This window comes from Eumetopias jubatus, unplaced genomic scaffold, assembly GCF_037043125.1.
Source record: "Eumetopias jubatus isolate StellerSeaLion01/CBP00866 unplaced genomic scaffold, mEumJub1_p1.0 scaffold_9, whole genome shotgun sequence".
NCBI classification, from domain to species: domain Eukaryota; kingdom Metazoa; phylum Chordata; class Mammalia; order Carnivora; family Otariidae; genus Eumetopias; species Eumetopias jubatus.
Window position 1 is genome coordinate 94,947,009 of NW_028274815.1, and position 16,129 is coordinate 94,963,137.

Consider the following 16,129-nt stretch of genomic DNA (forward strand, 5'->3'; position numbering starts at 1 on the left):
TAAAGTCTTGTCCGCGTCTATTAGACAAGTGGCCAGATTACTGATACCTTCAGAGCTACACTAGAACTAAATTGTGGGTTCTGAAAGTTAATTGTTGGTTATCGAGAAATTATTCATGGTTTGAAGAGACATGTGCTTAGGTTGGTGTGAGATCAACTTTATGACTGTAAAGGGAAGACCTAATGTATATTTGTTATGGAGCTGGCTGGAGGGAGAGGCCAGGGGAGAAGGCTCTCCATGGACTTTTTGGGTTTTTGGAGTAAAACAGATCTGAAGACCCCCTGCCCAGTACCTGGCTCATGGCTGGCACTCAGCGACTGTGGTTCCTCTTTCTCTCCTTTGAGGGCTGTACTCCTTCCCCAGAGTAAGAGACATTGATTCACTGTATATTTTATGGTGGTTATTGTGTTTCCTGTGGTAACCCTCCTGTGAATGAAATTCGTACAGAGGAGCTGTCTTTAACAGGAGCTTTAATTAAGCCTGTCTCTTAATTATGTATCTACTAACCATTATTTGCTTCAACTATCCCATTAATTTAAATTATCTTATTTATGTAGCAGTTGATACATTTACTAAAGAACCTATAATATATATGCAAGTTTTGAAGCATAGTGCTAAAGTCCATTCTTTTGATACCCACTCCCCTCCCTCATTTTAAGAACTAGAAGCTACCTGGGTGCTTCTCCTTGATCCTGTTCTTTTTCTCCTCTGAAGGCAGTCACTCCTCTGCATTATGCTGTTACCCTTCTTTTTTAAAAATGGTTTTTAACACAAGTATTCATATCCCTAAACAACGCAATTTTGTTTGGTTTTGAGTATAATAAAAATGGTCTCACATGGTACATAATCATCTGTGGCTTGCTATTTACATTCAACGGTATTTCTGAGATTTATCTGTTTGTGAGTTTAGCTCAAGTTCATTCATTCCATCCCCACTGCTGGATTAAGTGAATATGTATGTATGATTTATTTAATTCCAAATTTTGTGTACAGATTTTTTTTTTGTTTTCTTGGTGGACAGTCAGATTGTTAATAATGACAAGCTTGCCAGTTAGTCTGTTTTCTTGTCCTAGAGTGCTGGCCCAGCCCTCCAGGACATGGATAAATAGACACAACAAAGATGGCCATCCTGCTTCTGATTTAAAGAGTTCTGTTAATGTTTCATCATTCAGGGCTTCCCTGGCCTCCTGATGTTTTATTAATGAAGTTTTCTGTAAATTTTCAGTAGATACACTTTATCAGATTAAGTTTGCTTCAATTTCTAGTTTGGTAAGATTTATAAAAAGTCATAGATAGGTTTTGAAGTTTCCAAATATATTTTTTTTCTTTATTAACTGAGATAATCATGTGATGATTCTTCATGAATATAAATGTGGTGAATTGTAGTTCTGAATTTTGGAGGCTAATACTTTGCATTTTTGGATCTCTCTTCACAACTGAGATTGGCCTAAATTTCCCTTCCTCACATTGTTTCTGAATGATCCTGATATAAAGGTTGTAGAACCTGGTGTCAAGTATTTCTTTTTCTATTTTATAAAACAGTTGCATAAGATTAGAATGATGTGTTCCTAGAATTTTTTTAGTTTTTCCTATAAAAACCTTCTGAAACTGGTCCTTTATTTTTTATCACTCATTCAATTTCTTTAATCATTTTAGGATGATTTTAGGATTATTCAGGTTTTCTTTTTTTCTTGATTCAGATTTGGTAAATTATATATTTTTCTAAGAATTTGAGGAATTCTAAGAATTTTTGATCACACCAGAGTTTTAAAATTTTTTGGCGTAACTCTTCTTTTAAGGGTCATAATTCTTTAAATTTTCTCTGCTCTGGATTAATCTTCCTTGTCTTCAGTTGTTATGTGTATTAGACACTGTATTAGCAGTAGTCGCAGTAAAATACTTGTGTCACCCTTTACGGGTACCATTTTACTAGCTTCTCCTTACCACTGCAGCAGCTTTAAACTCCGTTCCCTCTCTAATTGTTCCTTTAAATGCCTTTTCTCTCTGGCTTCTTTTAAAATCTTTTTCTTAGTCTTTGGTGTTCTGTAGCTTCACCACAAAATGTCTAGTTGAAGATTTCTTGTCTTGCTTGGTATCTATGCATTTCCTGTATTTCCTTTTTAGACCTCTTTTGTGTTCTTAAACATTTAACATGTAATATTTCATATTCTGTATCTGATCATTCCAGTATCTAAGTAAAGTCTTCGGTTTGCCTAAATCTGCTGTCTCTCACAATGGCTTCTTTTCTAGCATGATTTGTGGTGGGATTTTGAGACCAGAGTTAATTGAACATAGATTTAATCTGTTTCAATTCCTGTGTTTTTCTGGAGGGTTTGTCTTTCTTTGCCAGGTGGCTGGGAGTGTTCTTGGTTGGAACCACTTTGGCTCCATTTGAAGGTTCTGGTTTTTTAAGGGAATCTCAGGTTCAGTTCCTCAGATGTACCATGTGGTGAGAACTGGGGTCTGGAGGGCACAGACATCTAGATCTAGAGATCCTGCAGTGAAATTGGCGTTAGTTCTCTGGCACCCTGAATTGTTTCTCTTGAGCTTGTTGCTTACAGATCAGGTTTTGGCCACTTCCTTCTTCTTACTTCCTTTCCTACCATTTTTTAAGTCCTTTGCTAGTTTCCCAATGTCCTGTAAAGCCCAGAAATGTTTTGAGAATTATCTTTGGTGTCACTAATTTCAAGTCTTGTCCTGTAGCAGGAAAGCCTGTCAGAGACAGAGACCTATACCTCCCACAGAGGAGATTTTAATACCCTCTCCTCATGTCCAGAAATTCTAGATTAGGGAGGGTGTTATTACAGATACATTACCATCTACAGAGGATTAGTTGCCTATATAATAGAACAAATATATATTATTCAAAGCTTCATAAAACTTTCATTTTGCATAGTAAATATGAATGAATAATGAACCAGCATTACTTTTGTTTATGCTTATGTTCTCTTTCTGTCTCTGGCTTTAGAAGGTAGGTTGTAATTTGTATGGTTCATTTTGAAAATTAAGTAACTTCATTGCTATTTTCTACAAGTTACTGCCATATAAAGAGGTGGTTTATGAGGATTCAGAGGTAAATACTTATCAAGGTGTAAATAATTGGGGAAGGCTTCCTTTATAAGAGGTAAAATTATTAAGACATGTTAAATCACAGAAGGGATATCATGTAAAGATAGCCTATAAATAAAAAGTGGATTGGAAGAAAGCAGAGAGATGAGAGAGTGAGGAAGGCTCGGAAGGAGAGTGTGTAGGGAGACCTGCTGCCTGTCTCTGTAAGTCAGGGGAGATCTGGAAGGGATCCTTTGCAAAAGGAGGCAGTAGTGTTTAGATGTAATGAGCGACTGGAGACCTTACAGTGCTCTGATGAAGCAAGTGGTGTGCAATCAAGGCTGCCAGCCCAGTTGAAGTTGCGGTTTCAGGCAGCAAGCAGGCCTTTCTGTCTGACTTTATCTCCAGCAGGAGCACTTGTACTCATTGAGGTTGACCTCCAGACACCTTTGCCTGTGGCTGCAACTCTGTGCATCACTTTGGTTGCTGCTTCATGGGGATGTTTGTCACATTTTTTTTTTTTAACTGAGGTTCGCTTGTTAATTTTCCTCTTCTTTTAAAAATATATTTAATCTGTCATTGCCATGTGTTTCAAGTGGCAGTGGGGGATGATGGTGTGGGACCCCGTAAGATGAATTTACATGGCCATCTTGACCACAGTGTAAGTGTTGTACATGGCCATCCTGTGTCATCCTTTCCTTCTGAAGTGGATTCTGCCTTCCCAGTTTTTATCAATGGAAGACTGGGGTCTTTGTTGTTTTAGGTGACTTGTCCAAGATTGCACATCTATCAAATGGTAGATAGAGACTTAACCTCTGGTCTCATTGTAGAACCCATTTTCTTAACTCAGTGCCATGCCACCTACCATGTAGGAGTCTCAATACTCTTCTGCTTTTAAAGCTGTATTCCACGGGCCATGTCTACCAATATGTATCTACTCTTGTATAGTTCATTCATTTATTACACACATTTATTGGATGCCAGCTACGTGTTTCAGGCACATTTCCAGGTGCTGGAGATATGGTGGTGGGCAAGTCAGACAGAACCCCCTGCCCTCATTGAGCATACATTACATTTCATACTAACGGAAGCATCCATGGGTAACAATGGACTTAGGCCAGAGCTCCAGTAATGACCTGAGTCACAGAAAATTCTGAATGGCCCTTTGTAGAAGGGATACTTTGGTGGCAGCCCTTGAGGTAGCTACCTACATAGGGGAAAAGGAGGGCTGGTGTGGAAATGTAAGGCACCTGGTGAATGGGCCTCAAGGTCAAATAACTTTGAGAACCTTCTATATTAGGTAGTTAAGAGGTTGTTTTAATGGCACATGGGATTTGTTTTAATCAGATGTGGTAAGACAGGCACACAGACATGACAATGGTTGCCATAAAGGAAGAAATATTTATTGTACTCACAGGAGTATGATAGAAACAGGAAGCATGGCCTGCCAGCAGGGCTATGAAGAGAGATACCAGAGAGCACACAGAGAGCAAGCAGAGAGAGGGGAACCGAGGGTGGGAGTCTTCATTGTGGCTTTTGAGGGAAGGAATGGGCAAGGCAAGGCAAGCAAGCTAAGCAGGTTTAGGATTGGATAGTTTGAATAATTTTGGCAGGCTCTGGGCTGTAGAGGGGGCCCCTAATGGTCTAGTACCTAGTCCCCAGGTGATTTGAGCAGGAGGATAGTGACCCAAGTCTTGAGAGCCCATAAAAGAAGGTGGTTGTGGGAATGGATTTTGGTTTGGTTGGTTTGCCCATCAAAGGCATGTTAGCAGGTACTGTGTGTATGACTTGGCTAACCCTGGAAGGGGCAGTCTCTCTGAGGTCAGCAAGGTCCCAGATGTTAGAGCATCAAGAATACAGAAAATGAGAGCATATAGTTAATACAGAGATGTTGTTTCAAGCTGTCTGCCATGTCCTATGCCATTTCCCTTTGGTACAGAAATGCAGTCATTTGGAGTTATTCATTTATGCTTAAGGAAATTCTAGAATTTGATAGCAAGGCATTTCCTTTCCCCCACCCCCTCACCCCAATTAAAATATACATTAACAGAAGAGGTTTAATTTCAAGGCTTACACATGTTCTGACCTCCGAATGCTACTCATTCATCTATTTTTCAAAGATCATAGAGTTAGACATCACAGATATACAGGACATTTGACTTCTAGATTCCTTAGTTTTAGATTTATCCAAATTACCCCACCAGATTAAATAAGCCCTGTTTTTTCCTTCCTAGAGACCTGCACAGGTTCTTTATAGCTTCTTATAGTGTGGCCTGAGCTGGGCTAACATGAGCCTCTGCAGGGTCCCTGCATGTTTTTCTTCCACATGTTGTTGGGGGTGTTGTTCTGTGGAAGTGCTCTCTCATACACACACTGCTTTGCTTACTGCCCCTTTACCTCTTTTTGCATAGTTTTACTCCTGCCTCTTGGTTTATGCAATTCTTTTTTCGGGAACTGCCCTTTGCTCTCCTCATCCTCTGGCCCATACTTTCCAGCTCTGTTCAGACCCATTGATTTCTTCTGGCAACTCCAGCTAGAGGTGCCCATTTTTTTCTGTGAACTTGTATAATACACTCCCGTGTTACCATTTCATTATAGCTGGATGTTCATAGTTTTCCCTGAAGGCGGCTGTGCCTTAGCTTCCTAATGAGACTGTAAAGTTCCTGAGGCCAGCAACCATTACGTATAATTCTTTGTAGCACCCCCCCCCCGCCCCCGCTGTGATTTGCACCTGTTTATATTTATTGTGAGATTAAAGCCTCTTAAATTCTCATCTTATCTCCCATGGGGTTATTTGTTTTTTTTATGTTAACATTTTCCTTCCTCACCTAAAACTCTCTGGATAAAAGAAATAGGAAGAAGGTAGCTTTAGATCAGGCATTGATCCTGCTGAGCTGTGTGGCCTTGAGGTGGGTACTCGCCCTTTCTTTACCTTGGCTTCCATGTCTGTAAGGTGAAGGAGTGGGACTGGATAGCCCTGAGGTCTCTTGAAGCTCTGCCAACCCATAATACTACAAATCAGGAAGTTCACAGGCAAGTCTTTTAGAATGAAATTTAATTTCATCCTTCTGTTTAGTTTTAAGTACTAAATCAACTTGACTCTGACTAGCCTTTGCAGATTTAAACATCTCAGTTGCTTTTTCTCTAGGGCAGCTCTGTTCAATAGAACTCTCTGGAATGATGGGAATGTTCTGTGTTGGTGCTGTCTATCCAATTAGGTAACCACTAGCCACATGGGCTGTTCAGTGCTTGAAATGTGGCTCTTGTGACTGAAGTTTTAATTTTAAATAATTTCCTTTGATTTAAATTTTAAAATTAAATAGCCTCATGTGCCTAGTAGCTACTCATTGGACAGAGAAGCTTGATAGTCTATCAGCAGAGCCTTGTTACCTTATTTCTCTTTGCTAAACAGTTGGTTAAATCCTCAGCATTTGTGTCCTCGTAGGGCAGGGGACTTAAGGTTTAGGGTTTTACTGACATGGTTTCCCTGGGCTTCTCAGGCTTTGTTACCAAAGTGCCCTTGGCTGGGGGGAAGCATGGTTCCAAAGTGGCCTACGCAAACATAAAATTGAAAAGCCACACACAAATTCATTCTATTCTTTTCATGCTTGTTTTAGGATGAAAATAATACTTTAAATAAGGGTCAAATTAAGTAGTACTTCATCTCCAGCACAGCTCCCATCTTCTCTGTACTCACTCGCCTCACCCCAAGATAAAGAAAACACTTGAGTGTCATTTCAGGGGGCGCCTGGGTGGCTCAGTCATTAAGCGTCTGCCTTCGGCTCAGGTCATGATCCCAGGGTCCTGGGATCGAGCCCCGCATCGGGCTCCCTGCTCAGCGGAGAGCCTGCTTCTTCCTCTCCCACTCCCCCTGCTTGTGTTCCCTCTCTCACTGTGTCTTTCTCTGTCAAATAAATAAATAAAATCTTAAAAAAAAAAAGTGTCATTTCAGGAAGATGTATTCTGTTTCTCCTCCTGCCTTGTTTTGGTGGGGGAGATTCAGGTCGGAGAGGCATGGGTGCTAGGGGCAAACCGTAGCAGGTGAGCCACCCAAAGAGTGCCGATGATCTGGGGGCTTCTTCAGGGGCACACAGAGGAAGGGGGATAGACTATGGTCACTAGTGTTTGTTTCTCCTTTACTATTGAAGATGAAGTTGGTTGTTTGAAATTTACTGTAGGCCTCCTACCTACCATCTCCCTTCCCTCTGTGTGGTGTGGAGGTAATGCTGGATTGGAGGCAGGACTCATGCATACAGAGTCTTGCTGGGTGTAGTTAGTTTGGGAGTCATAATGGACTGGCAGTGAATCCAGGGCTGTAGTGGAAGCTGTCTTACTTTAATGGAATTCAACACTGGTTCTCTTGTTCTTTATTGCTCCAAATGAGCTTATATAGATAGTGGGTTTAGCCTCTAATTCTTTTCCTCAAAATAGGGGGAAAAGATTTTTACTAGCTTTTCTGATAATAGTAACATAACTGGATCCAGTGCAGTGCCCAGAGTTGTGCAAAAGAAGGTAAAATGAATGGCTGGTTTTCACTCTCTGTACAGTTGCTTTGTATTTGCTGTCAGTAATTTGAGTTTTGATATTTTTTCCAATATAGATGGAAATTATAATTTTCACACTTAATAGCATCATCCTACCTCAGATATTAATAACAAAAACATTTCCTGAAGAAAAACTAGGATTATGAATATAATAGGATTACAAATAATTCTGAGATGTTTGTTTCCATTTCTCCCCCTCAACCTCCCCCCACCTCATTTTCCTTCCCCCACCTTCTTTCTTCTTCCTTTGGTGGAACTGCATATCTTTTATAACTCTTTGCCAATGAAAATGAATCCGAAGCTCCTGCAGGGGTTCAGTGGAAAAGCTTAGACTGAATCATAGACAGACCAGCTCATTCAGGGCAGGTATCCAGCAGGATTAAGTCACAATCCTTTTGCTTTCTTTATATAACGGCTGACACCTTTTCTTACGAGCAAATACCACATAGCAAGACAGCAGAATTGTAGTTTTGCAACTAACTGGTTTCCACAGCCCCTGCTTTCCTTTGCTTTATTTGTTATGACTTATTTCAGACGGTCCAGTGTGCAAACATACTTCCACGCTACTCCTTCCTTCTCATGCTGAGTGAAGGACTTCCTTCCACAAACCTCTCATGTTGTTACTGCTTTTTATTCTTTTTTCCACAAGGACCACTTTACTGTTATTGAGTGGAGGAGGGACAAGAACAAATAAAATGAACAAGAAAAACAGATTCTTCTTAAATCCTTGGAATTTAAGTCCTTATTGAGGATTTCAAATATTTTGATACTTCCATGGATTTTTTTTTCTTTTAAAAGAATGATGCCAACTTTAAATGCAGCTCCTGGGTCACTGCAATAATTCTAAATGACTGATTGCAATTGGGGAAAAAAAACAAACAACAAAACAAACCTAGTGTTAGTTCACATTCCATGGAGAACATTTTAAAAAGAACTGAGCCAGTAGAGACACCCATCTCCAATCCCCAAAACTGTCCTGAATTCCAATTGGTGAGCAAAATCAGTGCCACTGGTTGTCCTGACCAGAATGTTAGGTCACTTTTTTATGACATATTTTATTGCGTTATATGTATTTTAAATGATAAGAGAGGTATGTATGTAATTGTTCTGGCTTCATAGCATTAGTCATACTTGTTTTTATTAATGTTGAGCCCTTGATTGGGAACAACTCCAGATGATAGCAGTATTGTTATGGTATAGTGTGATCTGCTTCATGATAATCCTTGAGGCCCCTGTGCAGGGATCACAGTAGAGGCCCGGATGGCTAGTCGTGCGCTTTCTCATTTGTCTCACATGTTCCTTGCGGTGGTGAGTTAGCTCAGAAATCACTCCTCCATTCTGTGCCCTATAATGGATACTGGGAGAATAATAAAAAATAGGCCCCAGGCCTTTCATTTCTATAGCCTGTGGTTATACTGCTGTCCACTTTGAATCATGAAATGTTTATGATCTCTGCAAATGGGAAGATGGAAACAAAATATAATCCCCAGTCCTTTCTGGGGATTCTTTGAATGCATTGTTTGTGGTTAAAATTTGATTATTTTATTACAGCATGTTAATAATTTGAATTAAACTACAAATGTCTGAGTTGAAAGGAGCCATTTTCAATGGATGTTTTAACTTGAAAATTTAATATTTAAGTCTACAGTTTTCTTTATGCCTTGAAACTTACAGGTGAGAAACTTGGGATTGACCCAACAGGATATACTGAATTACTCAATTCACCTTGGGGAAAGGGAAACCGGAGACATGTTTGTGGAAGTCTGAAATTACATTCTGGTGATTATCTGTTGCAGCCCAGATGCCCTGAGCTTCCTGGCATGCCAGCCCCTCTCACATAGTGTGCTGCTTGACTCGTTGGTAACTGACACCCTCAGAACAGGTCCACTGAAAGGCAGCACTAGCAGATACTTCCAAGAACCCTTTAAGGGGCAGATGGTAGAAATGGCATCAGGGCTAAATATGTGGAAAATTCACAATAGCATGTTGTATTTGTTGGTAGAAGAGCAGAAGATATGTAAAGAGTTTTTTTCTCTCCCTTTAAATTGATTTAAATTAGTGTGTTAACATGATTTGGATGAGTTGGTTTCTTTTTTATAAATTCAGGAGAGAGTTGTACAAACATATGCTGTAAATTTTCGATGGCTTGTTTTGTTTGAATGTGTAGTGTGGTGTCTGTTACAGAGTGACACCTAGTGTTTGATGTGCTTGTGACACTGGCCAGGTTGGAATGAGAGTCTGGCTTGAAGTCTGCATGCAGTGCACCAGCTGTTCTTGCAGACCTGGGCATTCGCTGAGTGAACTTGGCGGAGTGGCCAGTCTTGGGCCAATTGCAGGTCTGTGACACTTTCTTCTCCTTTTCTTTTTCTTTCTTTCTTTTTTTTTTTTTTTTTAAGATTTTACTTACTTATTTGAGAGAGAGAAAGTGCATGAGGCAGATGGATAGACAAAAGGAGGGGGAGAGGCAGAGGGAGAAGCAGGCTCTCAGCCAAGCAGGGAGCCCCATGTGGTGCTTGATCCCAGGACCCTGGCATCATGACCTGAACTGAAGGCAGATGCTTAACTGACTGAGCCACCCAGGCACCCCTCTGCGACACTTTCTAATTGTGTTGAGGCAAGCATTTAAATCCTCTTAAGTTTCTGGGATGGTGGGAACCACAAGGTGGCATCTCACTGAGGATTGTTAATTCTCTACTTATTACTTACCTGGAAACTCTCTGGAAGTGATATTTTTGTTTTATTTTGTTACAAAATGGCACAGAAAAGACTGCTAACTGGTTGTGCTGGCGCCAAAATTGAAAAGACCTGACAAATACAGTTTTTAGCCAGAAAATAGAAGCTTGTATGAAATGAAGGAAAGTATGGCATGTTTGCTTATGATTGAGATTTCCCATGTAAGATCCTTGTGTGAAAAGAAGACTCTTCTTGAATTTGTTTTAGTGAGTGCTTTATTCAGAGCAAAACCATATATTGAGGGTAGAATTATATGCTACTAATTCGAGGATTTGTGAAGGTCTCTGGATAGTTGCTCATTAAAAATAAAGTCTAGTGAAATTTGATTTTCGTTAAAAAGATATTAGACCTTTGCATGATCTCAAGCAAAGTGAAAAAATAACCTCTTACAGGGGCGCCTGGGTGGCTCAGTTGGTTAAGCGACTGCCTTTGGCTCAGGTCATGATCCTGGAGTCCTGGGATCGAGTCCCACATCGGGCTCTCCCTGCTCAGCGGGGGGTCTGCTTCTCCCTCTGACCCTCTTCCCTCTCGTGCTCTCTGTCTCTCATTCTCTCTCTCAAATAAATAAATAAAATCTTAAAAAAAATAACCTTGGTGCCTACACTTCCATGTTTTCGAATATTGCATTTTTAATATAATGAAAATGGTTTCCTATTTGTATCTGTCTATTTTGATCGATATTGATAGTACTTTTCTCCACTCCATGGTTCTGTACATCTCATGCTGGTGCTCTTAAATAACCCTCTTTTTCCCCACTGTCTTAGCCTTTGTTCAGAGCTTCAGTCTTCCCTCCTACTGGAGTATCCTGATAACTAGTCTTTTGGTCTGTGATCTTCTGCCCCTTCTGTCTCCCTCACCCACCTGAATTGCTCTTTGTATAATGTAATTCTGATTCCCTTGGCCTTTAAGATGAAGACTGAACTCCCTGCCAAGATGTTCAAAGCCCTTCCTGATCTGGCCTTTGCCTGCGCTCCATCCCTTGTCACCCACCTTACTTTTGCTCTTACTGACAACAAAGCAGCAGGGTTTTTGGTTTTTGTTTTTTTCCTGCTACTTCTTAGTCTGCCTAAAATGTACTCCACTGCTTGGCTTACTCCTGTGTATTCTTCAGGATTCAGTTCAAAGGTGATCTCCCTTTGGAAGTGTGCCTTGTCTCTACTCACTTCCTTGTGCATGTACTGACATCTCTGATGTTCTTGCCTTTCCCCCTTAGGGCTATCATTTTTAGAGCAGGAACAGTGTCCTATGTCACTTTTATCTCCAATCCCTCACATGGTACCTGGCATAAAAGGGACACTTAAGAATACTTATTAATGAGTCAAATAAACAGTTGATTTAAAGGAAATTTGTTTTAATTACTTACACTACTACCAGTTCAAATCCCCATCTATAGCTTAGTGATTTGCAGCACTTAGAGATGCTTTTGTTGTTATGAAATTTGTTTTTCTTTTCTTTTATATTGATTTCTTCCTTAAATCACCTTCTATAAACTTTTTGAGTTTAAGCTTATTTTTGTTTATTTCATTCTGGTATTACAGAAAATTAAACTCTACAGATTTGCCTCTTTTTCAGCTTTGACCGATTTTTGTTCTATAGCATTCACATTGTTGATAATCTTTAGTCTGTAATTATGGGTGTTTTTTTTTTAACTTGATGGTTGCTCACAAGAACAAAATCTCTCAAGAACTTGCAAATTTTTTTAGTTTAAACTCTCAAAGGTGGACGTGCAGTGCATTGAGTTTACTTGTGACTTCTGCAGCTCCTACTTTGAGGGTTTATTCACATGGCTTAGAAAAATAACTTTTGGTAAATTTTTGTTAATGTTAGAATCTGTGAAGTGAAATTTTGTCTCTCTACATATATATTAAACCACTCTTAACTATATTCAAAGATGTTGTATTGTACTCTATGGCCTCTTTTATCTGTCAAAGATAAAGTGTATTAAAATCTCCTATGATAAATGTTATTTCCCCTCAGTTACTGCATTTCTTTTATTTTCATGTACTTTTTTGTTTTATTTTCATGCTATGTTCTTGGTTGCCTAAAGGTTCATATTATCACTAAATTGTGGAATTACATTTTTAATCTATTTGAAATGATTCCCTTTGTCCCCCTTAAAGCCTTTTCACTTGATATTAATACTACTTTGCTGTGTGTTTGTGCCCATGCATGCCTGAAATGTCATTTTCTGTACTTTATTATTAAATCTTTCTGCCTTTGAAAGCCAGTTCTGACTGACTTGGTCTTTGGTAGAGGAATTTAACCTGTTTGTATTTATGATTTTTTGTGTGTGATAATCAACATTTTTGGTTTTTCTTCTACTTCTGTTTTTTGAGGGAGGGGTTACTTTCACTTTATGGAATATACTTTGTGATTTGGAAAATATACTTTCTATTTTCTATCCTTCCAATAATTATCTTTATTAGTATTTTTTAGAATGCAAATTTATTTATTTATTTTTAATTTAAATTCAATTAGCCAACATATAGCACATCATTAGTTTTTTATGTAGTGTTCAGTGATTCATTAGTTGTTTATAACACCCAGTGTTCATCACATCACGTGCCCTCTGTAATGCCCATCATTCAGTTACCCCATCCCCTCAGGCCCTCCCTTTCCACCACCCACAGTTTGTTTCCCAGAGTTAAGAGTCTCTCATGGTTTATCTCCTTCTCTGATTTCTTCCCATTCACTTTTCCCTCATTGCCCTATGATCATTTGTGCTATTAATAATTGTCTTTAAATTAGCAAAATACTTTTCAAAACTTTTTTCTTCTAATTAGGCATAGCAAGAGTAAAGCAGTACTTGATGATGGCCCCATGCTTTTACTTTAATCCCATATATTTTTTGTACTTCTCACTTCTCAGTTATTTTAAGTATTTTGTTTCCAGATTGTTTTATTATAATATTTTTAGAATGTTATTTCTCTTAGGTTAATAATTTTGAGGATTTACTCTAGTTTTCATAACCATATTAGCTCCTATTATATAAATATAGCTCACTGTCACAGTGTTTATACCCCTGCACCTTTGTTTTTGAATTGTTTAATTAATCTTTGTGTTTGCTGGAATGTGAATTTGCTTAGTATGTTGAGGAGGGGAGATATGTGGCTGGTATACTTCCAGCTCTAGAATATCTTTCTTTTAGCTTCAAACATATAAATCTGGCTATATATTTTCTGAATCATAATCTTTTTTTTCATCATTCTGAATTTTGTTTGCTTTTTAAAATAGCTATAGTTTACTGTAGCTATCTTTATCATGTACTGGATTCTTACATAAGCACCTGGTAGTTTGGGACTTCTGTTCTCCATATGGGTGGTATTCTGGTGCCCATTCTACTTGGCTTGGCCTACAGTGAGCCATTGACTACACAGTCTTCTGGAGCTTAATGTTGCAGAGAAAAACCAGACTGTCCTTGTGGCCTGGGTACTCACGGTGTTTTCTTTAAACCCAACTGCTGTGTTGTCAGAAGTTTTCTGACCTTTTATTACTAAAAAGTCAAGTAACTAAGACTTAATATTCTTTTAAACCAAACTCCCTATTTTTTCCATAGTCAGCATTTCCTTTACCTTGCACCCTGCGTCATGTGGCTAGTTTCAGGGAGAGTTGCACCCCGTGCTCCCTATTTCTGGACATAACAAGTTTAGTTGGCCATTATTTTGGTAGATTACCTGACATGAGTTAGGATGTAATCTTGTCCTCATTCTTCATCGTCCTACCTTTTAAGTGGAATTGAAATTAAGTGTGAATCTACTTGGATATGTTGCAATCATCTGGTAATAATTTGGGAAAAAAATGTTTCCCACACAAATTAAACAAAGATCAGCAGTTTTAAAGTACACTATAGCATCTTGTATAAACTCGAGCTTACATTTCGCATTATTCCTGGTCATGCAGTAGGTTCTGAAGAAAAAAGAACTATGGATAATCAGTTAAAAGAATGACAGATTCCCTGATGTGCTGATCAGTAGTAATACCTAATTTTGATTTCAAGTGTGCTATAATGGATTACCATATAGATGCAGCTGAGCACTGAGCATTAAACAGAACCATGTGTTTTTCAGAAAAGTAATATTTATTCACACTGTGTGGCTTTCTTGAAATTTTTTTTTTATTTTACTCTCCAGTGAAACTACAAACAAGATGTCAATAGCTTATGTGGCATTCATAGTAGTGTAGCTTAGAATATCAGCTGCAGTAGATGCCATAATATATTTGCCTCAGCAAAGATAGGCTTCATCTGGGACTTTCTGAGGGACAGGCTTAGCATTTAGACACAGATGGTCGTGTGGGGCTTTATTTTTATTGACTTCAGAGACTTTAACGCATAAAAAAAGTGGTCCTTGCAATATTTGGGTACAAAAAGAAGCATCAGTGTGGGTGACGTTTCAACCTTTGAATTGTTGTGTAAGATTCTGTCCATTTGGGAATGTTTTTAGTAACTCAGACTTTGGGCATGGTGTTTCATATCCAAACCTTATTGAGTTTATTTTTGAGTGTCTTTAAAGTCCATCCATTTTATAGATCTGAAAACTTTTATCCAGAAGTGGTAATGATCATAGGCCCGATCTCTAAACAAGTTGGAGACTAGTAGTGGCGACAGACAGTATCTACGTGTCTAGATACACGTCATCTTGCTGTGTTTAGTTTTCTTTATATTAAAAAGACATTTTTCTCTATTGCACATTAAGAAAATAAACCCAAATCAAGGAGACATAAGTATTTTGGAAAGCTGAGAAGCATGATTCAGTGCCAAATTGGTTTCCTTACTAAAGTAAAGCTCTGAAGAACAGTGGGCATGCCAAGCATTCATCTAGTCCAATATAAGATCTATCCTGAATCTGTGGAGTAATTCTCTCAGCATCTTCTACACGATGTTTTAAAATCAAATGGCAGGATGGGATCAAAAGATGATCCTGGAATGCCCAGCTGGGGCGCCCAGTGCCCTTGGTGGAGAATGCATGAGAAAGTAGGATACTGAGTCACTGCCGTGCCATTCACTCAGGAAGACTGAACTGCAAGGAAGGAGGCAGAAAAAGGACCAGAAAGACTCAACAGGCCTAGGCTTTAGTCAACGTGAGACAGCAGCCCATTGACAAGAAATGATGCCAGCAGAGATGCTGTCCCTGGAGTAGGGTACGCTGCTCTTAGTACTTCAGCCTCTTAATATGATGAAAATATTCTAATTAATCATTGGAAGATTATTGTGACAGAGAGGTGTGTCTCCTCTTCTCATCCCCAGCCGGTGACTGAGCAAGGTGGTGGTATGAGAACCTAGCCATTTTCAGGCACGCCAGACCCCTCTAATGCGCCGTCTTTGCTCTGGAGCTTCTGCTAAGCTGACAGAGACTTTCAGCTCTCTATGGTGGTCTGAGGCTCCCTGCCCACTCCTACTTCCTCATTTCCCTTCCACAGAATTCCTTTCCAGTAAACCAGGGCACTCCTAACTCCACAGTGTCCATCCTCAGAGAACTCAGCCTGCAATGACCATTATTCATCTGTTATCAAACATACCGAACTAGCCTCTGTAATAAATTTTTCAGTGAAGGGAAGTATGAGTTAGAACCATAAGACTTAGATGTGAATGGAGGCCATCTTTCTCTCTTTAGTCTGGAAACTTCCTCGCCCATCTCCAGACCATGATTTTTCTGGGCTCTAGAGTTGCTTATTTGTCCGTGGCAGCCTGACTGCTGAGACCCTGGTCCTTCTTCTCAGGTCCAGAGTTGTTGATTTTCTCTTTGCTTGTGATGATTTCCCATAATCTATAGACAGCTCTCTGGGTCCTATACTCCTGTCTGTGT

General features: G+C 39.3%; 1 protein-coding gene across 4 annotated transcripts in view; it reads left to right on the forward strand.

The window, feature by feature from the left end:
* Positions 1-16,129, forward strand: part of RALGAPA2 (Ral GTPase activating protein catalytic subunit alpha 2) — a 341,643-nt gene that overhangs the window by 40,042 nt on the left and 285,472 nt on the right. The gene's annotated exons all lie outside the window — the stretch shown is intronic.